Here is a 25,327-nt window from a genome sequence, read left to right on the forward strand (position 1 = left end):
TCCATGGAAAGAAGTTCTTCCTCATGTTGAGGTGGAAATTGTGTTTTAGTTTATGGCCATTGCTCGTCATCCTGTCACTGAGCACCACAGAACAATCTGGCACCATCCTCTGACAGCCCCTGGGGATATTTGTGTGGATTAATGGGTTTCCCTCTCAGTGTCCCCTTCTCCAGACTAACCAGGCCCAGCTCCCACAGTCTCTTGTTGTAAGAGAGATGCTCCAGTCCCTGAACCATCTTTGTGGCCTCTGCTGGACCCTCTCCAATAGCTGCTTGTCTTCCCTGAGCTGTGGAGACCAGAACTGAACACAACACTCTGGATGTGGCCCCAGATCTTTTGCTGAAAGTGCACCTGGACAGCATTTGCAGAATTTTGGCCCTTTGCTGTCCATTTTGCTGGTCAGCTGCAGAGTGAGCACCCTGTGGCAGGATGAACTACCTCATTGTTTGAGGTGACCTTTGGGCCCTGAAAGGTGCCTGTATTTTGTACAAATATCCAGGATTTCTACTCCTGTGTAAATAAGTCAGAGATGATGGAATTACTAAAGACAAGAGGGTCAATATGTTATTTTCCTCCATGTCATGGCAGAGGCTGATAGCCAACATTAGTTGGGTTGGTTGTTATCCTTCCAGACGTCTGCTCAAGAAAGAGGAAATTGTCTCAGCATCAGTGAGCCAGAAGCTACAAATTGACATTTATTGAAGTGAAATATTCCACATTCCTTTCATTTCTTAATAAAACCACAGGTTTTCCATCTTCCTGGAGCTTCTTTGGCATGTCCTGGCATGATATCCTGTAAGACTCAGTCCCAAAAGCCTTTGCATGCATTTCAGTCTGTGTCAAAGACTGGCAAACCATGACTTAATCCTCCCAACGGCCCCCTGCAGCTGCAAGGGCTGTAAAGTCACCAGGGAGGAGTGACAAGCAAAAAGAAATTACATTTCTGCTAGAGTACTGTCATCTCATGGTTTATATATTTAATATCTAGATATTAGACATATAGCTGGCAAAAGAAACCAAACAGTTTTCCTTCCCAAGCCTGGATAGTTAAATCATTTGTCAGCCTGAATGCTCAGTTTTCCTCAAGTTGCATTGCTGACAGCAACCAAATGGGCAATTGAGGATTGTTCCACCTCCCTTTCCCTCCATTTCCCTTTCTCTTATTGTTTAAAAGAACTGCAAGTCAGATCTCCTGCCAAAGGTCTAAGTACATATTATTGTTCTTAATTATTACTAAATTCACTGAAACATCTTCACATGCTGTCCTTGATCCAGCACTTGTTGATCAAACCCTAATCCTGAAAACGCTTGGAAGAGCCTCAGTGGCTGGATGTCAATGTCCATGAGGTATTTTTTGTTTTAGTAGCTGTGAATACCTTTATTACTGCCCCACTGCTGTGCTACAAACCACTCCTGATGCATTCTGTGTTTTTCTGTGGGAAGTGAGGCAAAAAGGTCATTTCTGAACAAAGTTTTTGCAGGAGAATGTGCAGTTTGAAGGGCTTTGCACTGCAGCTGATGAGACCATTCAAATCCAGTGAGCCATGGCTGTTATACACAGCCTAACACATAACTACTGCTCCCCAAAAATGCCTGTTTTACCACAAGATCAGCCCAAGGAAACCACAGGGTGCAAAGCTGCTCCATCAAGAGATGGAGGAAGCAAACCTTGGGCTCCAGGGAGTGCTGGGAATGACAAGCAGCTCTCTCCCTCTTCATCCTCAGCACTTCAGGCTGTCTCTGCATATCTGGCATGTCACATTCTCCCCAGAGAACCAGCTGTTTTCTTTACTGTCCCACCAAATGGAGTTCTACCCTGAGAACCAAGACAGATATTCCTGCTGGAATGCAAAACAATCTGGCATTTTTCAGGATGAAGTTTATTGTTGGAGCTTCATTTCCTGTTGGTTATTCTCCCTCCTGCAGCTCTCCTCCTGAATCTCAGCTCTCCCCATGGCCTGGGCTGACCTCCTTCTAACCCCTGTCTCTCAAACTGCCTGAGAGTCTGTCCTGCTGCTCACAAACTCGGGGCTCCTGGCAGTGGAGCAATCCAATTTGCATTTGACACTTTAAATAGCAGGGACAGAAGTCCATGCTCCAGGAAACCTGTCCCTGCTGCTTTGGGCCCATCCTCATACAGGAGAGTTTCTGCCCCCACTGCTCCTCCAGGTCCAGCTCAGCTCTCTGCTACCTTCCACACCATCAATGCCTTTGCCATGGGAGCCTGAACTGAGTTTTCTAGACACTTTTATCAGTCAAGTGGCTTATTTGTGTGCTCTTACCAACCAGCTCACATGCCCAGGAACTGCAGAGGGCAAGCACTGGGAGGACACACCCTGGTCCCTCTTCACTGAAATAGAATTCTGTATATCAGTGAATAAGTAACTGATATGCAGTGAAAATAATCCATTATTGCTCAAAAAGGAAAGGCTACCCTTTAAACCTGACCTGCTCACTGCAGTGCTTGTTATCCTGCCTCATTGCTAACAACTGCCTATACTTTCCCCCACTTTCCCAGACACCAAAATCCCAGTATGCCCTTTTTTAGATTTTTCAGAGCCAATAATTCTTCACAAGTCAAGTAATTCCTGAAGAAATAGAAGCAAAAGTATGCTGGTAAGACTGCACTCCAACCTGAGCACTGAGATTAATGTCATGGTGGAGTCCTTCCTCCATTTACCATCCATTCCACTTTCCCTGGAAATGTCCAAGGCCAGGTTGGACAGGGCTTGGAGCAACCTGGGATAGGGGAAGGTGTCCCAGCCCATGGCAGGGGTGGAATGAGATCCAAACCAAACCAGTCTGGGATTCTGTGATTCTATGATTTCTGCAGGCATAAGATTGTCTGTAATACCAAATGTTCAGTATCACATAAAGCCAACAAGTTACTTAATCACCAGATTTTTAATCCCTGCTGGGTGCCAGTTCCCAACCATCAGCTGTCACTGCCAGCCTGCTCCCCAGGACTGGCTGCTAACCAGGCAGCTGCCCTTTAGCCACGTCGATATTGCTCTGGTGACAAGTAGCAGCAGGCAGGAGAGGAGCTCTTGACACGTGTGCCCTGCCTCCTCCTGCTTTGCATGAATTTGTGCATCACACAGCTGAGGGGACAGCAGCCTGGGAGCTGTGACAGGACAGAGTTGGGAACCTGCTGTATATCCACTTTCACTTAGAGCTGGAACTTCTCAGGGAAAATAATGGTAGCTCCCTCGAGGTTACACTGAGATGTTGCTCCCCTGCAGAAGGCAGCTAAGTCAGGGATTTATATTTAGTGACATTCTGTTTTTCATTAAAACCCAAATGAGTCTTAGTTGTCTTCTGTCAGATTGGGTAAGAAATACTCTCTGCTTCTTCCAGGCAAAGTAGTAATGCTGCCAGATTTAAGCCTTTCTTAATCTTCTCTGGGAATGAATTATACTCAGGAACCACTTGAACTCCCCTGAAACTACAATTTCCTTGAGTGGCAAGCAGCCCAATTCTATAAAAAGTATCAGTGTAAAGAAATATGTATTTGATGAAGGCTCCTGCTGCTGTTGATGTGAGACACCAGCAAGGCTGATGGGTAAAACCTGCCTGTGCAACTGGAAATCAAGCCAGTTCTGTGTGGCATGAGTGTACAAACCATGAAATGCTGCCAGCTCCTGAGTGCTGTTTGCAGCAGTTTAGTTTGCCACACAAGGCACTGACACGCTTCATTTCAAAGTGATTTATAGCAGCATTCAAAAATTTTTCAGTGCTTTGTTTTGTTTGGAGATTTTCTTTATCAGACTTGGCACAAGATGCTTTTTGTGGGCTGACAGATGTCTCCCTGCATTTAGGAGATGGAGAGCCTTGGGAACACCTGGGAGCAAGTTTCCTCTAGTCTTGAAAGAAAGAAGTACCATTGGGAGTGACTTTAAGTAGATAAATGACAGTTTGGAGCCCCATTTCTCAGGCTGCCCATCAGAGCATGTTTGTCTGGGGTCAGGGACCCACCAGTGCAGGAATCACAGCAGGGTCTGCCTGTGACAAGGTTTGCTGGTGGCAGTCTGAGCTTCCAGCTCTGCCTGTGACAAGGTTTGCTGGTGGCAGTCTGGGCTTCCAGCTCTGCCTGTGACAAGGTTTGCTGGTGGCAGTCTGAGCTTCCAGCTCTGCCTGTGACAAGATTTGCTGGTGGCAGTCTGAGCTTCCAGCTCTGCCTGTGACAAGGTTTGCTGGTGGCAGTCTGAGCTTCCAGCTCTACCTGTGACAAGGTTTGCTGGTGGCAGTCTGAGCTTCCAGCTCTGCCTGTGACAAGGTTTGCTGGTGGCAGTCTGAGCTTCCAGCTCTGCCTGTGACAAGGTTTGCTGGTGGCAGTCTGAGCTTCCAGCTCTGCCTGTGACAAGGTTTGCTAGTGGCAGTCTGAGCTTCCAGTTCTGCCTGTGACAAGGTTTGCTGGTGGCAGTCTGGGCTTCCAGCTCTGCCTGTGACAAGGTTTGCTGGTGGCAGTCTGAGCTTCCAGCTCTGCCTGTGACAAGGTTTGCTGGTGGCAGTCTGAGCTTCCAGCTCTGCCTGTGACAAGGTTTGCAGGTGGCAGTCTGGGCTTCCAGCTCTGCCTGTGACAAGGTTTGCAGGTGGCAGTCTGGGCTTCCAGCTCTACCTATGACAAGGTTTGCTGGTTGCAGTTTGGGCTTATAGCTGACCTTTTAGCTGTGAGAGCATCTGCAGCTCCACTTTTCCCTCTTGGTAACGTAGGACTGATTTTCTGTTCATTGTCACACACATTTAAGGGAGTACATAGTCTCCAATCCATGCAAAAACCAAAATAAACCTGTCAAAAATGGATGCTTTACAGCCCAGTAATGTGGGTTTCCAGGCTCTGGTCAACATTCCAGTGAATCCCATTCCAAATGGAGGTGTGAGCATTGGAATACTCAGGTTCCTGAACCACGTTCTCAGAGGTTTGATGGCATAAAGCTCTGCAGGGCAGGGTTTAGCTGGACTGCTGTGGTTTCATGAATCAGGGAGCTGCCTCACCAACCAAGAACTCAAGCCAACCTCAGCTTCCCAGAGGGTTGCTAAAATGCTGTTTAGCATGTTTAATAAAAGAAAAATACCCCCTCAGAGGTCCTGAGCAACAGTTAATAACACCCAGTGACAGTAACTGAGTGGCATCAGAGATTTTTTGGTAAAGGAACTCAACTAATGGCTTAAACCACAGCAGGCAGAGAGTGCTGGGAGCTGCATTTGAGGGCAGCCTGGTAATGGAATCTTCAGTGACTCTGCAATTGCTAAGGAAACACAAGCACTGAGTGATAAACCCTCTGAACTGAGTCAGTGTTTATAGGTTCCCATAGGAGAGTAAAAGAACACACAGGAAATAGTCCTTATTTTGATAATAATAAATGACACAATGACAACCTAAACCTTATAAGAAGCACAATGTGTTTCTTGACTTCAGCTTCAGGCAGAAGGGCCTCTGTACCTGAGGGTTCCAGTGCAATTAAAGCAAATCCAGTTTGAAACTCTCTTAGCCATGACCTGTGAAGTCATGAATGGTGACATTGCACCTTGTGAAAAGAATAAATAACTTGTTCCATTCAGTAAAACAGCAACTAATACTACTCAAAGTGAAAGCTCAGCTTTCTTGATCTCCTGGTACTAAAAGCTGCTCTAGAAAGGCAGCATGTCACGGAGGCAATGCTTGACCTTTGAGCCCTCCTCTGAGCCAAACCTCACTGAGAAACCTAAAAACAGCCTGCAGAAGGTACAGACACACACACACCTTCCACTGGACCAGGTTACTCCAAACCCCAAATTCTGCTCTTACTTCACCCCTAAGGACGGTGCTGGTACAAAGGGAGGGCAGGAGTTCAGCCATGCAATCCAGGAGGAGGATGCTAAACCCAGAATTAAGATGCAAGTTTTGCTTATTCAGAAATGCTGCCCAGGCTTGGTCCTTCCTTTCCTTCATTCCTCACTGATTCTCTTCCCTCCTCCTCTGTCCATTCCTGAGGAGCATTATTAGCCTTGGGACAGCCTTAGCCATCACCTCAGCTGAGCTGCCACTCACAGGCTACCTGGGGACATTCCAGCAGCAATGGAGCCACATCCACACCAGGAGCTCCAGCTGCAGGGAAGGATTCCAGCTTCCTCACACAAAACTTTCTGCAGAGACACCCTTGCTCAAGCAGCTGAAAGATTCACATCCCAGCCCTGTGGCTGTGGTGGAGATCAGGAGGCTCTGCATGGCCACAAAGGCAGCAAATCCATCTGGGCATAAGTTCATGTTTATCAGCATACCCAGAGCACAGTGGGGCTGTAATTCCCCGGTGGCTCCCAGGCTGCTGCATCTCACTGAGCCATAAGCAGGCTCTCTGCTGCTGTTATAAAACAAATTACCTCACGCATGAACAGCCTTAATATCAGTTCAGGCTCCAAGCTGTTCTGCTGTGCTGACATATGTACCCCCCACTCACCCTGTGCTGCCAAAGGCACGCTGGCTCCAGAGCCCAGGGATCAGAGAGAGCAGGAAATGGATGGCAATGCAGTGGGTACAACTCGGCACCGATGCATTTCCATGTTCTGCTCCCTGTGCCGTGGGAGCTCCTGGGGTGCCGCTCAGTGTAAAAGAGGTTCCTGGGCAAGCAGAGGGGCTTCAGCATCCCTCTTCTCCTTTCCATCCCACCCTCACACAGCAGTTGTTCCCCTGAGGCTACACAGCTCCCTCCCCTTTAAGACAGTTGTATCTGTAGAGATAAACTGTGACCTGAGCAGCACTGGACACCTCAACTAGTAAATACCCATGTCACAGAAGCACCAGGCACTGAAATGGGAATATTATAAATAGAAATATTCCCTATAAGCGGCTTGTGACCAAGCTCACATTTGAGCTAATAACTTCCCATGGAGATGAACTCTGCAGGAAAGCTCACAGAGCTATAAATACTCAGAATTCATTAACAGATCTTTTTTGTTGCAAACATTCTTTTCCGGCTGTGCATCATGACACTGGTGCTCCCAACCCATTCTCCTTTCACAAGCTGCAATTGTCTAACCCCCAGATCAGGCTGCTCTCTGAAATCCACAGGAAGAAAACATTGGGGCAGATTTGAATATCAAGGCCTTGGTCTAGTGCCAGAAAAAAAAAAAAGGGGAGGAAAAGAAAAATATGACAAGGAATAAATAGTCTGTCATGATCATGTCTGAAGGTTTGTACTCTTCCTAATTTTTAATTTTCCCCACTCTATGAAGGAAAAAGAATATATTTTAAGGATCTGTGATTTTATTCTTTGGGTTCTGAGGTAATGAGAATTTTGGATTTATACTCCATTCCTGTCCCTGCTGCCTGCCCAGACCTGTTTCCCAGCACTGCTGAGGAGTCTCTGTGCTGACCAGTGGGGGTCACAGCAGCAGCAGATCCTACATGGAGGTATTTTTGCTTCCCAGCATCAGGGCTGTACCTCAACATCTGGCTTTTTATTTAAAAGGCACTTGTAAATCACAGCAGTATTTGCAGCAGAACAGTCTCTCACCTGCAGGGGTTCTCTGGCATCCATCAGTGATGCTCCCTTGAGCAAATGTTTAGCTTATCCTAGGCCAGCTTAAATCCTTTTAGTTTTACTACATAGGCATGACCACAAGAGGTTAAGATTTATTTCCTTATGTTGTAAAAGCAGAGCAGGCCAATATCTTTTCACCTGGATGTCAACCACTGTTAAAAGTCACAAAGCAGCACCCCCTGTTCCTGCTTGTTTGTTTAATTCCCTTTAACTCACTTGCTGAAGGCTGGCAATGAGACCCATCCCTGTTGCTCCTGTTGCCATGTAGGTCTTTGGCAACAGCTTCCACACAGGGGTTGTGGTCTAATATTAATGAGTCTTTTATCATTCAGCTGTAAAATCAGGAGCAGTGTGGTTGCTTGACAGCAGGGCAAATTTATAGACTCATGGAATGGGTTATGTTGGAAAGGACCTTAAAGCCCACCCAGTGCCACCCCCTGCCATGGGCAGGGACACCTCCCACCAGCCCAGGGTGCTCCAAGCCCCACATTTTCCTCTTGCTGCACCCCTAAGAATAGTTCTGGTACAAAGGGAGGGCAGGAGTTCAGCTATGCAATCCAAACTCTTCATGAATCTCGTGGCATCCTGAGATTTGCCCTTTTGCTGCACAGCAAAATGTTTCCTACAGCTGCCTGCTCCAGACTAGACCAGCAGCTGTGGCTTGGCCATTTTCTCAGCTCAGGGAAACAACCTCCAGCCTGTCTTGTCCTAGACTCTGTTCCCAGTCAGCTGGGCTTTTTCCAGCCAGTTCCATTTCTGACTTGTAAGTTTTAGTTCTGAAGTGCCAGTGCCACAGAGTTTGAATTTGATCCCTTCAGTTTGATCAGGCAGCATTTCAGTGCAGCCTGCCAGCACCTAAAGGTAAGGACAAACTGCCAGATACCAGGCTCATTTTCAGGCATCTTTACTCTTCCCAAACAGGGCACGTGCCGTAACATGAGCTTTAAGGCTGGAATTCTTGGGATGTGAATGCATGAGCCAGTGCCAAGGCTGACAACCAGGGGTAAATCCCAGTGAGGAGTCAGCAGCACGCTCTCAGATGCTGCTTTGTTGAGTTATTACCCACCAAGGGAAGAGCATAATTATTTTTCCAGGCTTTCATGAAGTGAAGACTGGATTTTTCAACCTTATCTAATGGCTCATGCCTGTAGTGTATCACGAGCACAGGGGCTACCAGACCCCTGTTCCCTGTGAGGCCTCTCCTTTCATACATGTCAGTAATTTCAGGATTGCAGGTGTTGAGTGCTGCCCACGTTCGCCTGTCCTTGTGTGTGTGAGCACAACATGGAACTCACCAGGTAGCACTTACCTTGTTGTCTCTCTTTGCTTTGCAAAATCTGCTTTTGCTTTTCAGCCTGCTTGTTGAATTTCAAATTTTACTTTCATTTCCAACTCCTGCCACAGTTTGCACTCTCCTGCCCTTGCCCAGGCTTGTAGCACTTGTGCACAGGGCAGGTATCTTGGAAGCTCCAGCTCTGAAATTGGCCACAGCTTTGTCCTTCAGCCTCTAATCCACCCTCATCTTTGAATAAAACAAGCTTTTCTTCCTCCTGGAAAAAAAGAAAAGGCCTGTGCAAACAATCTGCTCTTGGATCAGCTAATTTTCAACACTACTGTGGAACACCCCTACAAAATTACCTTTGGTTCATGTGCTTTGTGTCACCTACAGTTATATTTATATTCCTTTTATATCCTCTCCTCATCAGCATCCAACTGGTGGTACAACACACCTGATTATCCTGACGTTTTCTGGTGATTCCTTCAGCAAATGTGTATAAAGTAAACGCTGCCAGTTTGGAGGTGCTGTGACTTGATTTGGACTACACAGTCACTCCTCACATGCTGTGCTGTTCTGTTTGCATTATTCCACCTGCTCAGCACACAAAGTGAGGCTCAAAAACCATGGGGGACACTCAGGAGTTGATTGTCTCAGCTTCTAAAACTGGGGGTTTTCCCTAAAATCCGATCAAGTGCAGGTAGGGGCACTTGCCAGACCACTTGCAGCATCAGGTCATTTTTAGAAGCATGTCCAGGGCCCCATCTAACAAAGCTGTTGGCTTTGGGCAAAGCTCGTGGCTAAACTCCTGCTCACTGGTTTAGAACTCCAAGGGTGGTAAGTTAGTCCAGCTGACTTGTACTTAACTCACACCATCACATTTTTTTCCCTATTCTTTTTGGCCTTTGGCTGAAATTACTGAAGTGCCATTACTTGAGTATTGGATTTACTGAAAACTACTCCCAGCCCCTGCCTCGCTCCAGCCACTGGCAGCCTCTGTGTTAAATTCAATTTGTCTGTGCCTTTCACATGCTCAGGATTTCACTTCTCACACAGTCCTCAGCACCGAGGATAAGAGGATGTTACAGACATTCCTCACTGAAGCTTTAACTTCAACAAAAGCCCCAGTTCTACCCGTCTCTAATCAGGTTTTTGAAAACTATCTTTCAGGAGCACGAAGCAGCTCTTTGAATTATCTTTTTTACAGTGTGAAGTTAATAAAGTCCAAAATGTTCCCACTCATTTCATTATAGGAGCCTTCATTTGCATTCCACTGAGCTGAATCATAACTCAGCCTTACCCCCACACTGGGCATGCAGCCTACACAATGTACATGTGTGTTGGTAAAAGGGGAAAGAGCCTTTGCCAGACAACTTTCCCAAATCATTTCTCAGAATCTCGTCCCCAAGTGTCCAGTTTTTCCTAAAGGTAAAGGCTGATTTAGAATTACAGCTCACAGACCCAGGTCAATGCAGTCAAACCTGGCTTTTTTAAATTATTATTGGATTTTAATGGGAAAAATAGGCATAATTACCCACTACAGTTGTTCAGCCACATGTGAAAACACTCTGCAAAGTGGATGTCTAACTCTGCATGCAATTATACATTTAAATTTCCTCCAGTAATAATTACAGAATCACGGGATCACAAACTGGTTTGGGTTGGAAGGGACCTTAAAGCTCATCTTGTTCATGGGCAGGGACACCTCCCACCAGCCCAGGGTACTCCAAGCCCTGTCCTACCTGGCCTTGGACACTCTCAGGGATGGGGCAGCCACAGTTTCTCTGCCCAACCTGTGCCAGGGCCTGCCCACCCTCACAGGGAGGAATTCCTTCCCAGTATCCCATCTAACCCTGAACCCCTTCATCTTAAGCCCATTTCAGTAGGGCAGTGATTGCTCAGCTCCAGGTTTCCTACCCAGTTTGAGGACCTGAAATGTTTAGCTGTGATTCCCACCTCTGCACGCAGCATCTCAGGTCCAATACTCCAAATCCTCTGCCTTGTACAAATGTCCATGGACAGCAGCCAGCTGGATTGGTAGATGTACAGGCAGTAATGGAGGTGAGCCAGTTTTGAGATATACCTGTTCCCACACAGTCCAAGGGAAATCTTTAAAGATCTCCCTGGACATATTACTGATGCATCACAGAAAGAGTGAATCCAGTTTGTGCAGCTTGAGCATCCCATAACCTGTTCGGAAAATGAAAATATGTATCAGGGAAGAACTTCAGTGTCTCGGTTTTTGAGCTCACTCATGCAAAGCAGATACAAGGAGGAATTTGTCAGGGAAATAGGCTGGAAATGTAGGGACTCCCAAAGATCTATTTATGGATCTGGACTAGAAGCAGGTGTTCCTCACAGCCAATACTTAAATCTTCACCGGTCAAACTTCCCTTTTCCCCTCCAAGCTGATCAGTGACCCACTCCCGAGGGCAGGATCCCTCCGTGTCACACTGAGGGAGAAGATGAAGCAGCCAATGGTTTATGGCTGCTGGAAGCATTGCCCATCTTCCCTAGCGAGCCACCACTGCTGCGAGAGGCAGCTGGCAACTGTGCTGTAAAACTGAGAAAGAATCTGATCTTCTGCAGTGGCTTTTGCTTTTTACCGTTCATTATTAGCCTTTTTTACCATTTTTCCCCCCAGCAATAGCATCTTCCCCCTCAGCCGTGCACAAATCTCCCCACAGCCAGGTCTGGGGAGCCCTCTCAGTTAGGGCTGACTCTCTGGACTACTCATTGTTTACAAGCTGCTGATGCCTCATGGAGAGGTTACTAAAGGCCATCTGCCTAAAGAATTCCTGTTTATATTCCTCTTGCTTTATCCTTAGGAAAAACAGTTGCATAGAGGCAGAGGTATTGAAAGCTTGCCCCATCCTCCCTGGTCCTGCTGGGAGCTGTAATCTGTCTGTGCTATCTCCACTGATATTTGTGCCCCTGATTATGTCCCCCAAACAAGGGATCAGGGCCCTGATGTGGGGAGGGAGCAGCACGAACAGAGGGTGTCTGAAGGGACAAGCTTTTTTTTGTTCCCAGTCAGATTCCCTGGACAAAAGGGAGAGAGAAGAAATGCATCTTGTAAAAAGGGCAATTGTTTCCCCATGGAACATTTCATGTTTTTCCATCAAGCATGAGCTGCTGTGGCTGTTATGGCGTATTTTATGTGCAGGTCCGTTAATGCGATGCCCAGTCCAGGCCCTCCTTCTGGGGTTTGATCTTCTCCTTTCACACACACAGGATGAATCAGAATATTATATTTTCATTTTTATGTCTGTTTTTATGGAATATTCCCATGCCTCTTGCCTGAAAGAAAATTCCTCATGTTAACTCCTTCAAATACAGGGCAGGATGTACCAGGGTTGTCTTCCTGACCCATGGAATACACTTTGGTCCATGACATAACCTTTGTCACACAACTTTAAAGTCTTTGGAAGACCAGACACATTCAGGGAAACTATTATCTGTCCCTATGGATTGGAAAGGATAGGGAAGATGCTTGTTGTCCACAAAATCACACGTGACATTTACTGTATTTTACAGCATGGGAGGCAGAAGGTGTCCCAGGGAACAAGCAGCTTCCATGAACACCAGGAGTGGCAGCTGGCAGCACAAACAGGCTGCAGGACACTTTGCTCCACAGTGATGGCTAACAGAAGTCTTTATGTTCAAAAAAGCCCATGAAGGGCTTCTAAAGACAGATGTGGTCACCAGGCTCAGGAAGCCTCCCCTGCCACAGGAACAGGACAATCCCTGCAGGCAGGAGGGACCTTTGGAGGCCACCTGGGCCAAGGACACTCACTCCCTGCCCAAGACCAGGATAACTGCAAAGGTAGATTAAATTGCTCAGGACATTATCTGGTTTGAATTCTGAGCATCTCCAAGGATGGAAATTTCAGAGCCTCTGTTGGAAACCTGTTCAAGGCTTTGACTGCTCTCTCTAGGAAGAACTTGTTTCTTTTTCCTATCCTTATGCTCCTCTTTGTAATCTCCAGCTGGCCAATGTCCTGTGGAGCTCCAGCAGCCTTGACTGAACCAGCAGGCCATCCCAGTGTTCCTAACTGTGGGAATGTCTAAGCTGCTACGCCATTTCAGTCATTTCAGCCATTTCAGCACCTCTGTTTCCTCCCAGGAAGGGGATAATTTGGGCTGTAGTTAACTCAGATTTGACTCAGGTAATAATGCCAGGAGATTTCATGCTGGAGTCTTTTAATTCCCTGTGTATACTGGCAAACATTCCAAATACTTGCTGCAGGAATAAGTGAAACAAGAGATTTCTGACTCTTTAAATCTGTTCAGCTAGTTCAGTGGTGCAAGTTTGCCTAACAAGCTAAAGTGGAATTCTCACTTACAAAGCATTTCTCTGGAGGTTCACAGGACATGATACCTGATGCCACAAGTATTAAAGAATAAAGGCTGTGTTTTACAAGTAATGATTTTTGCCTTGGATGTTAATTAGTCCTACTGTAGACATTGTAGCTCCAAGCACAGTCTGTCTCCTACAGGAGACTCACAGTTTCTCCCTAGAGTCAGCTGCTAGAACTGCTGCCCCAGTGCCTGGGGCATTATCACAACCTCCAAAGTATCAGCTCTGCCCACAAACCCTATTTGTCTTGGCTTTTCAATCTACAGCTCTGGGTCAGAGGGGGAGAAGCCAAGAGGCCATTTCCCAGCTCTGCAATGCACTGATTTAAGGCTGTTTAAAGGCCTGCTGTGACTCTGAGAGGGACCAAACCCATTTCAGGTTTAACCTTCCTGAAGCTGAAGTACTTTTGGTCCAGAGTAGAGCTGCCAGAAGGGATTATGGACTGTCCTGCTGAAATAGATAAGAAACAAAATTAATGATTCTGTTTGGTAAGATATATTTTTAATTCCTTCTGAATCTAAAACTGCAGTTGAAATGCAAGAAAATAACTTGAAAGAGTGAAAAATTCAAGGCCAGGTTGGACAGGGCTTGGAGCAACCTGAAATAGAGAAAGGTGTCCCTTCCATGGCAGGGGTGGGACTGGGTGGCCTTCATGGTCCCTTCCAGCCCAAACCATTCTGTGTTTCTGTGGTTCTAATATATAATCTCAGTTTTAGATGGCAACAACATGCTGAGAGAGGTTGGGTTTTTCTGGCATCAGGATCCCATAATGTTTTGCTCAGGATGGAGGTGTTATTTAACAGGACTGTGCCCTGCTGCTCATATCAAGGACAACAGCAGAACACGAGCAGAACATGAGGCAAGTGAGGCATTTTTGATGCAGTAAATCTTTGTACAATCTGCAGATATTAAAACATCCACTTTCCACTGAGGAATTATAAGGTTCATTTTTACAATACTGGGCTGCAACCAATTTAGGGCTCACCATAACAAGCTTGCATAATTAATTTCGTGTACACATTTCTGATGGGATGTTGCAAGGCTCAGACACACAGTGCACTCTATCCCAGTTAGAAGGATGAACCATGGAAGACATGCCAACCTACTGCCCAAATCCATTGCATTAGTCACGACTGATACCCAAATTTAGGGAAATCCGGGCTAATCAGAGTGGAACCAGCACTGTTGTTACTCTCAGCCCCCTCTGGCTTCATCTGCTCTAGGGTTTTTCCTGGTTTTTAATCAATCAGTAGCACAACAATCTCAAAGAAGCTGCACAGTTTTGTGTTGCCCTCAGCTAAATGCTCCCTTCATGAGCTGTGCCTCCTCAGAGCTGAGCTGACAGTGCCTCTGCTTCTGGGAAACCACTGGCAAGCCTGAGCTTCCTGTACTACTGCAACAGGCATGGTCCTGTCATTGAAAGGACATGCTGTCCAAACCCAAATTACAGTGTGTTTGAGCAGTACTATTAGAACACTGAGCAAACCATTTGCACTGGAGATTAAAAACATTGCAGCCGTGGAAACAAAAGCATCCCAAAGTGTATATTTTGCCTGGAGATTTGAGATTCTGCCTTGTGCAGAACACGCAGCATCAGCACAATCCACCTAAAGAGTGAGCTCACCACTGGAAGTATCGACTCTCCACCACACAGTATTACCCAGTGCCTGAAAATCTTATCAAATTAATTGCAAATCCACTGCTACACTGCTGTATTTCCTCTCCTCTTAGACTTTCCCATGTTCTTGATTTCACAGGATTTGTCTAATGCTCGTGTTATGCTTCAGTCTCACAGAATTGCAACAGAATAATTCATTGTCAGCCAGATCCAACCACCAGATAAAGTCAATGCCAAAGAAATATAAAGGTTTCTTTAGCAAAGGGTCTTGGCTCTCATCAAGGCTCAAATCAGTTCTCTTTGCCTTTTAAGAGCCTGTTCATTTTAGTCTAGAACAAATCTTTTTTTACCTGTTTGGGCTCAAATAACCACACAACAGAGCAGTGACAGTGGAGCAGAGAGCAGTGTTAGCACTTGGGAAGGGGATTTGGACACCAGGGTTGATAATATTGTGAAAAATACAGTAACAGGTTCAGCCAAGTGCAGTACAGTGAAAGGCATCCCCCCATCTAATACAAGCTTTGGGCTGCCCCCACAGCCCCTGGGCCATGCCCCCCTGTGTTGGATGAAGCCCCTTCTGTAGGGAAAGGCAATGCCTTAGCACAACATGTAATGAGTCGGGAAAGAGGCATGAAAAAGTTTTGCCTGCCAAAGTGGGAGAGAAGTCTGCAGGGAATGCTGAGACAGGTTGGCAAAGCACAGGGAGGGACTTGTTTGGCCTTGTGCTGTGCCATCTGCTCAGCCTCCCAGAATAACAAAAAATCAGCTGCTCCTTTTTTGCCAGCAGTGTTTCCTCAGGTCACATTTCAGGTGTCACCTCCAACTCCTTTCCTACAGAAGAGACACTCTGGTGCAACTGCAGGAACCAGGCTGTGCTCAGAGCCTGGCATTGTGCAGCTTTATTAGAAATCTCTCAGGCTGCCCACAGGAAATCAGGCACTTCAGTTATCACAAGGTTCTATTTAGCACTTGGTGCGGCTGAAAAGGTTTGAGCAGATACAATTGTGCTTCCCCACTCCAAATACCAAAGGCAGGGAAACAGGGGAGGGCTTTAGTGAATGCTCAGCACTGAAAAATGCTAGTTCTGCTCCCAAAGCAAACCTGCTCCAGCAACACAGACTGGAAATTGAAATAGGAAGTTCTAGGAAACAGTTCACCACATCGCTGCTTGCAAGGAAGAGTGGGGCAGAGATGGGGCATCTTCTTTTGAATGGTTTCATAGCAAAGGATGAGCAGTAGATTGGAAGATGTACAAACTGGCTGCAACAGCCTTGAGTGGGAATCCCTGGAGCTCAGAGGGAAGGTAATCAATCCCCTGTTGGACAGGACCAAGCTGCAGTGTAGGAACACAACTGAAATGGCAGGTTATTACACCTTCTGTCCAAAGAATTTAACGAGTTGAAAACTTCCTGATATGACCAACTGAAATCATGAACATCTGAACCATTGCTCCTAATTTGGTGTCTCATGGATCACGTCAGTCCTGCTCTTATCTGACATTAATTCCAGTCACTTAGCTAAGACTGAACTTCCAGGAGCAGAATCACCCCAAATAGCAGATAATTAGAGAATAGGTTGTTTATACAGAATGTAACAGAATATAACAACACACATCTTACAAGGATGAGCACTCTTCCAGCCTTTTCAGCAATAGAAATAGTCACTGATTTGTAACTGAGCTGGCTTTGATGCTTCATCAACACACATGTGCCAGCTACACATTTAATGGTTACTACAGAAGAGGTACAAAAAGCTCTGCCTTTCTTGCAGTCAAGTGAAGGCTTTGCTCACTAAAGAGATGCCACACTCATCCTAAAGCTAATCTTGTCATTCAGATATATTTACATCAAAGTTAAAGCCTTTTTTTTCCCATTGCAATTCCATCATATCTATCCTCAGCTTTTCCACATTATTTACCTTCATTACTCTGGGGCCACACAGTTCAAACTCCTGGAGCCTGTGGAAGTGGAATAGACTTGTCAGGCACTGGCATAAAAGGTTTGAAGGCTGCACAGCCACAGCAGGACACCAGGAAAGAGAGGAGTGCCCTGAGAGAGTCCCAGCCAGGTGAAGTCCCGCCCTGCTGGGGCACCAAGCTGCCTTCCTCACCGGCACAGTCCTCACAGCTCTGCTCTGGGTGCTTCACTCAACATTAAATCATGTTATCTCCCTCACCTACTTCTCCTGCTTGTCACTCCCTTAGTTGTAACACACGTAATTCCTGCCTCTTCCCAATTCACACCTCGGGCCTTCCTGAAGGTTGCCCAGAGAAGCTGTGGCTGCCTCATCCCTGCAAGTGTCCCAGGCCAGGCTGGACAGGGCTTGGAGCAGCCTAGGCTGGTGAAAGGTGTCACTGCCATGGCAGGGGTGGAATGTGATGAGCTTTCAGATCCCCTTCAACCCAAACCAGTCTGGGATTCTATGATTCCATGATGTCCCAAGTTTTACTCTCCTTAAGGAGGATCTGTGTGCAGACAGCTTGCTGCATCCTGGCACCACTCCCTGAGGATCAGGGGAAGAGGGGTGGCAAAGCTCACATCCTGCTTCCCAAAACCCGCTCTGCAAAGTCTGCAGCACCTCCAGCTTGGAGGGAAATTGCCTCCTTGGTCACAGTTTTATTTTGTAGCATGATGCCATGATATGTGTTTGTTGTATCATAGCAGGAGCACAAGGGGAGGTGGAAAACGCAGTGTTGCCATGAGGAGGTAACAGCCACTTCCCACGAGCTCACAGGATCCTGTCCCATCCAGAAGGCAGCAGGAAGGAGTGGGCAGAGGAATTTCTCTGCGATGACGGATGACACTGAACTTGTTGTTCTGGGTATGTTGCCTTTCCAAGTCCGTAAGCTGAGGCTGCAGCTCCTACAGCTTCCCAGGGCAGAATACTGGGACTGGAGTTATTAGAAAGCAGCAGTATTTGTGACAATCAGTCATATTAAATAAAAATATGACACCTGCATACATCTGCTCTCCTAGCAGCACTCACTGAGATCAAAGTGAAGGGATGTTTCTGGTGTGCCAGTATTTCCATATGGAGATGGACAGTATACTCCTTTTAATTAAGCCTCGGGGGGAAAGCTGATGAGCAACTCTAAGCACAGCTGAAGAGCAGCACTGCTATTCTGCTTCTAAAATCATCATCCATCACACTGCTCCTCCATGTTAAAGCATTATGCTTAGCCTTAAAATCCTTAATGGAATCTGCACAAAATGCCTCGTGCCTTTGAGAGAATTCTTTTTTCAGTCTAATCAGTTTGGTTTGCTTATCCTTAAACTCACATTTCAATAGCACATTTATATTATTTTGCTTTATGCATTTGAATCTAGCTGCAAAATACCACACTTGGAAGTTTGCAAAGCTCATTGACATCAAATAGTAAATAAACCTTATTATACAGAGGCAAATTGGTGTTGCTTTTCCCTAAGCAATACCAGCTTGGGGGAGGGTCTGTAGTAGCTCAGTCCATTATTTACAGAGGTAAGAGAAGACAGGGAATGTACAACACACTATGTAGTATTTTCTTAGAAAGCTCCTGCTGCCACCACAGCTACCACTGTGAGAATATTCCTTCATGTACATCCAGTAGATAATATCAAGGGCTGGTCTAAGCCTGACCCAAAGACCTGCACCTGAAAATGAATATTAAGGGGAGTAGGTGTGAAAGAGTAAAAGAAAATATAGGCTGAGTCAATCATTACAAAATTAATGCAGCTTTGTGGCATTTCCCTTCACCATGTCAGCTCTAAATTCATCAGTCAAGGTGGGATAATGCAAATTTGGAAGAAGGGCTCTCGCAGCGTGAGGGTCCCATAACAAACATATGCCTGATGAGATAAATATATTAAGTGACTTATCTCTGCCTCAAGCCTTCAAAAGGATGGCTGAAGCTTAGCTATGCACTGTTCTGGTACTGCCTTTTGAAAATGAAATGCAGCCACAAGAAATGAAGCAGAGCAGACCCAGGGAACTGTGATGCACTTCACTTCCTGCATGGGGACCATAATTTCCAAAATTCTGCAGCAGCTTCCAGCACTTACCAAAGACAAGGATCTTCCTGGTTGTGCCAGAGGCTCATTGCAGTTTTCTTCTTTCTTGTGCTCTGGCCTTGCAGTCACTGAGTCTCTCCAAAGGAGCTCACATGTTTCCTGATGATGTAACAAACCCGTGGCAGTGGTATTTGCTGGAATAGTACACGGCAGGTTCTGCCTGTGGGAGTGAAAGGCCCCCAGAGAACAGAGGTTAAATCCTCATGACAACATATGGTTGTGGGAAATGTCTGAAGAGCAGGGAAGAGGTTTCACTGGCAGGGCTGTCAGCTGTGACAGTCCCAGCCAGAGAGAGATGTCCAGACAATCAAACTGACAACACTCAGCATTTCAGGGGAAAAACAGCCAGAAAAGACAGAATTTTGTGCTTCAGTTCCTCAGTCCACCAAACCCCAGCCCATTTCACTCAAGAAGTGCCTTTTTACTGTGATCCAAAGAGTCTGAATGAAATTGTGACTAAATAACTGATTGCTACGAATGGCTGGGCTGGAGTACGGCTGGACTGGAGCTGGCAGGTCCACTCTCAATAAAGTTTGTTAGAAAGGGGTACTGCCAACATCCAGAAGAAAAAGGCAATTACAGTCAGGCAGAGTGGCCCACGATGTGGGTGATGGATGTATCCTGAAACACGGTAATTTTTCAGAAAATTTTGAGTGCTTGAGTACACCCCGAGTAGTTTTACTTGCTAATCTGTCTTAAAAAGGGAAAGAAACTAGTCCTGGTTAGCAGACAGGCCTGCCAGCCTGGTTGAAGCCACACTGACCACTACCATGGCATTCCCATAAAGCAGATCAGACTCTGCTCATACCCCTCAAATATCTTTATGGAACACAACACTGTTTCCTGACTCCCAAGAATAAACATTAGTTTACTCAAATTTTTAAATTCCTGTCTCCCTTTGAAGCCAGAGCAAACTTCTATTTGGGATATTCTATATTCATTGATTATTTAGAAATTAATTTCTGGGGTCGGTCCCCCAGGCAGAAAGTCTCTCCTGCTGGAAAAGCACAATTGCACTACAAGTCAGATCTTCCAAGGAACACAACAGCAGTCAAAACTCAGCTAAAATGCAAACTAGGCACCTAAAGAGAGAGGAAGCAAGGAACAGGGTCAGAGGCTGAAGCAAAAGGTTTTCTTGTTCTGTAAGGACAATGGAGTGGTTTTGCTTGAATAGTGAAAGGAAATTCTGAGTATGGCCTGAAAGGCAATCAGCTGTTGTTTTCCAGCACACAGCATCCCATTCCACCTTCCAACCCAGTGCTTCAGCAAACATAACTGGTGCTCTGCCATCCCAAACCTGGGTGCTGTTTGTCTGAGCCTGACATCTATGCTACTAAATGTGTGAACGTTTGTGCTTTGCTGCTTCCCTGTGTGGATGATCCACCCAAGGGGGCAATCCTCTGGTGCCAGTCAGATCTCTAATGTTTAGGATGCAGTGATGCAGCACAGCTAAGTTTTCCCCATCAATTCTGCAAAGGGCACAGGCACAGAGTGGTCTGGGAGTTGTGGGAGCATCCCTGCCCAGGGTGAGGGCTTGGGGCAAGATCTTTAATGTGCCTCCCAGCCCCAGCCATTCCACGATTCCACGATGATGTCATGATCCTTTCTGCATCTGCAGCAGGCCATGGAGCAGTTTCAGCTGTGGCACCCCAAGGCTGGGCACAACAAGCCCCTGGCAGAGCACATCTAAATTTTGCTGATGGACTCAGTGGGGTAACAATCCCAGCCACATCAAGGGAACGTCATGCCCAGGTTTCTGTCAGCTGCACTGCAGGTCACACCCCACACTGGGGATCAGGATGGGCTCCATTGTGCTCTCTCCCTGTGGCAGCTTTTGGGGCAGTATTGGAGAGCTAGTTCTCTGTGAGAGCTATCATTACACACCATTACCAGCTTTCCTTCCCTCTTGGTGAGCAGCCTGTTAAGATTCTGCTTGATAGCAAGTGTTAAATCACACCCTGTATGAATTTCCATAGGTCTGATGCAAAAAACTGCTCTGAGCCACAAGCTTGTTATCCATCATATGTCTGCAGTGCCACTGCCTCCTGCTCATCATCTAGTGCCAAATGTCAGTGCTCAGTCCAAACACGGCACTCTCCAGGCCAAGCAGCACGGACTATGCTGGGTTTTTGTCCTGGAAGGCTTTTCCCAGCAGTCACCTTTGGAATTTCACATGCTATGGCTTCAGACAGGGCTCGGTGGGGTCTGTCAGAAGCAGATGAGCAGGACTGCAACAGACACACGGCACAGAGAAACATATTGGTGGAGTCTGGAGTTTGCTCTCACACCTAAAAAAGACTTCTTCGTGCACCAGATTGGCAAAGAGTGACATCAACAGCAGAACTGGGAGGGAGACGGGCGAGACAGAGAGTGGCACAGCTATGAGGATTTACCCGTGTTTCTCCGTATTTGCACTCCCAATTGAATGTGACTATGCCTTTAACTTGAGCCTTACAATTGTTCTGAACTCTCCTTCTGTTTTGTTTCTAAGTCCGAGAGCAGGTAAATCAGTACAAGGAGATGTGGGCTTATGGCTGGCAGTCACATTAATCTGCTCAAGTGTTTCATGGCTCCCGTGCTACTTTCATAACCTCAGCCATCTTCATATTTTGTTCATCAACTTAGAAACACACCAAAGTCACTGTCATCTTGGACAGGGGTACTTTCTGCTTTTTCAAGGGCTGTAACACTGAAAAACCTCCAAGACTGTTGGATACATGATCAATAACCAGCAGGCAATCTGGGCAGATTGCACCCATGATAAAGGATGAAATGTTAAAACATATTGCAGTCAAGGTCTTGAAAAATGAACCTGGCATTTGTCTGGCTGTCTAGACAGCTGGGACAAAAAGAGAGAAAAAGAAAAGATTATCCTTTTGCATTCAGTAAATCCTTCATCTCCTTTTTTGCATTTAGCTGTCCTATGCAAGCTGATAATAGCCAAGGTGCTGGATAAATTGTACTTTATTATTGCCCTGGTTTCTCACTTTGGGGGCTCAGCTTTCACAGCTGTTAGCATAATGAGGCTCCAGCATCACTGGAGCACAGTTAAAGCTACTCAGGAGCTGCACTGAGGGCTCAGGGGCTCGATCCGGGCTGTGGGTTGGAGACAGTGTGGTGACAGGGACATGCAACTCTGTCTATCAATTGCTGATTAGATGTCTGCTCGCTTTTTGTGGGGCTCATTTAGACTGGAGAGTGGAGGAGCTGTATCATCCTACAGGGTGTGGGTAACTTGATTACTCCCCGACAAACTCGTGCAAACACTTTGCAGCACTCTCACAATGCCGTGGCTCTCCCACCACGCTGCGTTATTGCACTGTCACACTTTGTGGCACAGCAATGGGCAGCTCGCCGCATCTGAGGACATCTCTGCATCTGAGGACATCTCTGCATCTGAGGACATCTCTGCGTCTGAGGACATCTCTGCATCTGAGGGCATCTCTGTGTCTGAGGACACCTCTGCATCTGAGGATATCTCTGCGTCTGAGGACATCTCTGCATCTGAGGACATCTCTGCATCTGAGGATATCTCTGCGTCTGAGGACATCTCTGCATCTGAGGACATCTCTGCATCTGAGGATATCTCTACGTCTGAGGACATCTCTGCATCTGAGAACACCTCTTCATTGCCTCTGAGGATATCTCTACATCTGAGGACATCACTGCATTCAAGGACATCTCTTCACTGCATGTAAGGACATCTCTTCACTGCATCTAAGGACATCTCTGCATCTAAGGACATCTCTTCACTGCATCTGAGGACATCACTGCATCTGACAACATTTCTACATCTGAGGACATCACTGCATCTGAGGACTTCACTGCATCTGAGGACATATCTTCACTGCATCTGAGGACATCTCTTCACTGCATCTAAGGACATCACTACATCTGAGCACATCTCTTCGCTGCGTCTGAGGACATCTCTGCATCTGAGGACATCTCTTCGTCTGAGGACATCACTGCGTCTGAGGACATCTCTTCGTCTGAGGACATCACTGCGTCTGAGGACATCACTGCATCTGAGGACATCACTGCGACTGAGGGCATCACTGCGACTGAGGGCATCACTGCGACTGAGGGCATCACTGCATCTGAGGACATCACTGCGACTGAGGGCATCACTGCGTCTGAGGGCATCTCTTCACTGCATCTGAGGACATCACTGCATCTGAGGACATCTCTGCATCTAAGGACATCTCTTCACTGCATCTGAGGACATCACTGCGTCTGAGGACTTCACTGCCTCTGAGGACATCACTGCATTCGAGGACATCTCTTTGCTGCATCTGAGGACATCTCTGCATCTGAGGACATCACTGCATCTGAGGACATCACTGCATCTGAGGACATCTCTGCATCTGAAGATATCTCTTCACTGCATCTAAGGACATCTCTGCATCTAAGGACATCTCTTCACTGCATTCATTCATCCAGCCTGGATTATAAAGGTTTAGCTGTCCCAGCCAAAAAACCTCAGGATGTTTAGGATCCAGAGGCCCAGTTTTTGAAGAGACTTGAGGGAAAAAGCCAGTGTGTTTCTCAAAGGATTACACCTAATTAAGCTCCTGTGGAGATCCTCATGTCCAGAGCAATGTTTCCCTGGGGACCTGTTTTTAGAGGCAGGTTCTGAAGCCGAGGCACCTCTCAGTGGGGCAGGAAGGGCTGAGCACTGCTCCTTCTCAGGGTTTGCTGTCACCTGGGCAGCATCAGCCCCACGCTGAGCCCACTGCCTTCCTCAGGCCAGGCAGTCTCGTTAAATGATGTGCAATGTTTGTTAAGCACAAAAGCCACATAGCACTTCCCACAGTCAGCACAGGGTTATTCAGACCAGGAGCAAGGCAGGGAACCTTCTGGAAGCGGCTCCATGGTCTGGATGGCAGGATCCAGGCAGGTGCCCTCTGAAGGCACAGTGGCACATTAAGGACTGCAGTCAGTGCCTGCCTCGTGGCACAGGGAATCCCTGCTCCAGCACTGACACTGTCACACTTCCAGAGCCATGGTAAGGGGTGGCAGCATTACAGAATCTGGGATCAGTTGGAAAAGGCACCTGGGCTGGATTCAAGTACCACAAAGCATTAACATCTCTGAAAGGATACAACAGAAGGACAGATTTTTCTGGACAAATCCCAGACCATCCAACACACGGAAAGGATGAGTCATACTGACCTCCTACCCAGCATATTAAATATGTTCAGCCAGAGACTGAAAGCTCATTTCTTTCATCCATTCACCCCTCCAACTGACAAGGTCAGTCAAATGTCACTGGATGCTTCATCAGACAGAATGAGTTTAGCACAGTGCTGGAGTCCAAGCACATATTTTTTATAGTGCATGATTTTCTCTTTGGATGAGTTCACAATTCTGTTTTCAGCAAATTAGTACATCCTCCTAACTAATGGTGGCAAGCTGCATGTTTTAAGGCTTTATACAGGCCTGGCTGTTCATTCCCGTGACCCACCCACATCAATCAGCACCCAGTTTAACACTAAGCCTTAGAAATAGTAATTGTCATAATGCCTTAGAAGTGCCCAGCAGTGTTTCACTGCAACACCCACCACCTGGGGAGGTCACAGAAGGGGTTACTTCAGCCTAACAGCCTAGTTTGGTATGGCCAAAAGAAGTTGTCTAGCCAGGAACACAAAAAGAGTCACATCTTGACAGCCCCAGCCATCACCAGCTTCCGTTTATATACAGCTTTTGTTGGCATTTAGTAACTTACCTAAGAAATCTCTGCCTGAGACAACAACAACAACAACAACAACAAAGAAGCAGATCTACAGCTTTGTTTATCCTTCTGGCTCTTTCCATTCCTGCCATTAGATAGACATGCAACATTCAAATGCACATGGACCGTGGATTTATGCAAAGCAGCTTAATATTTTGTTGAATTCCCTTTTCATGCTTGGTTGTCACAGAGCTCTCGTTTCCATAGAACCACCCAAGAGCTCATTTCAGAATGCTAAATTGTCTGAGGAGAGCTCATTACTTGTGAAAATTAAGAGCAGGTAAACACAGGAAGTGACCACAGCATGGATTGACCATGAATAGTATAGGTTCGTATTTCCCCAGCCTGGTGCCCACATGAACCAATTGTGCCTAATTTCTAAAAAAAAAACAGAACTGGGGTTTCTTCTGTTGCTTTGCAGGAAATGTGCAGCTGGGCTGCAGCACCAGGACTGCCAGTGCTGAGCAGGTAAATGTAATGCCTGGTTAAAACCAACCCGAGTGGTCACTGACTAAGTTTAGGTGTGATTAGAGAAAACTTCCTCTGGCAAAGTTCCAGCAGTCTCCAAATCCATTGCTTGCAGGCTTAAAATTATGTCCTCCCAACAGACTTTCCTGCAAGAAAATCTACCTGTAAAAAGCACCTGAGGACATGGAACTCTCAGATAGCTTCTCCAGTTATTTAATTTCCTTTTTTATCTTTGCAAGGATATTGCACACCAGCTACCTGCAGGCAGCTTGCATGATACAAGAAGCTGTTTGTCCCAGTGCAAGAGC

General features: G+C 46.5%; 1 protein-coding gene across 2 annotated transcripts in view; it reads right to left on the reverse strand.

The window, feature by feature from the left end:
* The window catches only part of TRPM8 (transient receptor potential cation channel subfamily M member 8), a 103,561-nt gene that overhangs the window by 67,729 nt on the left and 10,505 nt on the right, over positions 1-25,327 (reverse strand). The window contains exons 2-4 of one of the 2 annotated variants that reach the window (XM_071562358.1): positions 18,812-18,980; positions 10,753-10,986; positions 8,830-9,070 (exon numbers count right to left, since the gene is read on the reverse strand). The gene's annotated coding sequence lies outside the window, so the exon portion shown is untranslated. The remainder of the gene's footprint in view (positions 1-8,829; positions 9,071-10,752; positions 10,987-18,811; positions 18,981-25,327) is intronic. The other variant, XM_071562359.1, reaches the window with a different exon arrangement.

The sequence above is a fragment of the Pithys albifrons genome, chromosome 8 (assembly GCF_047495875.1).
Source record: "Pithys albifrons albifrons isolate INPA30051 chromosome 8, PitAlb_v1, whole genome shotgun sequence".
In the NCBI taxonomy this organism is placed as follows: Eukaryota; Metazoa; Chordata; class Aves; order Passeriformes; family Thamnophilidae; genus Pithys; species Pithys albifrons.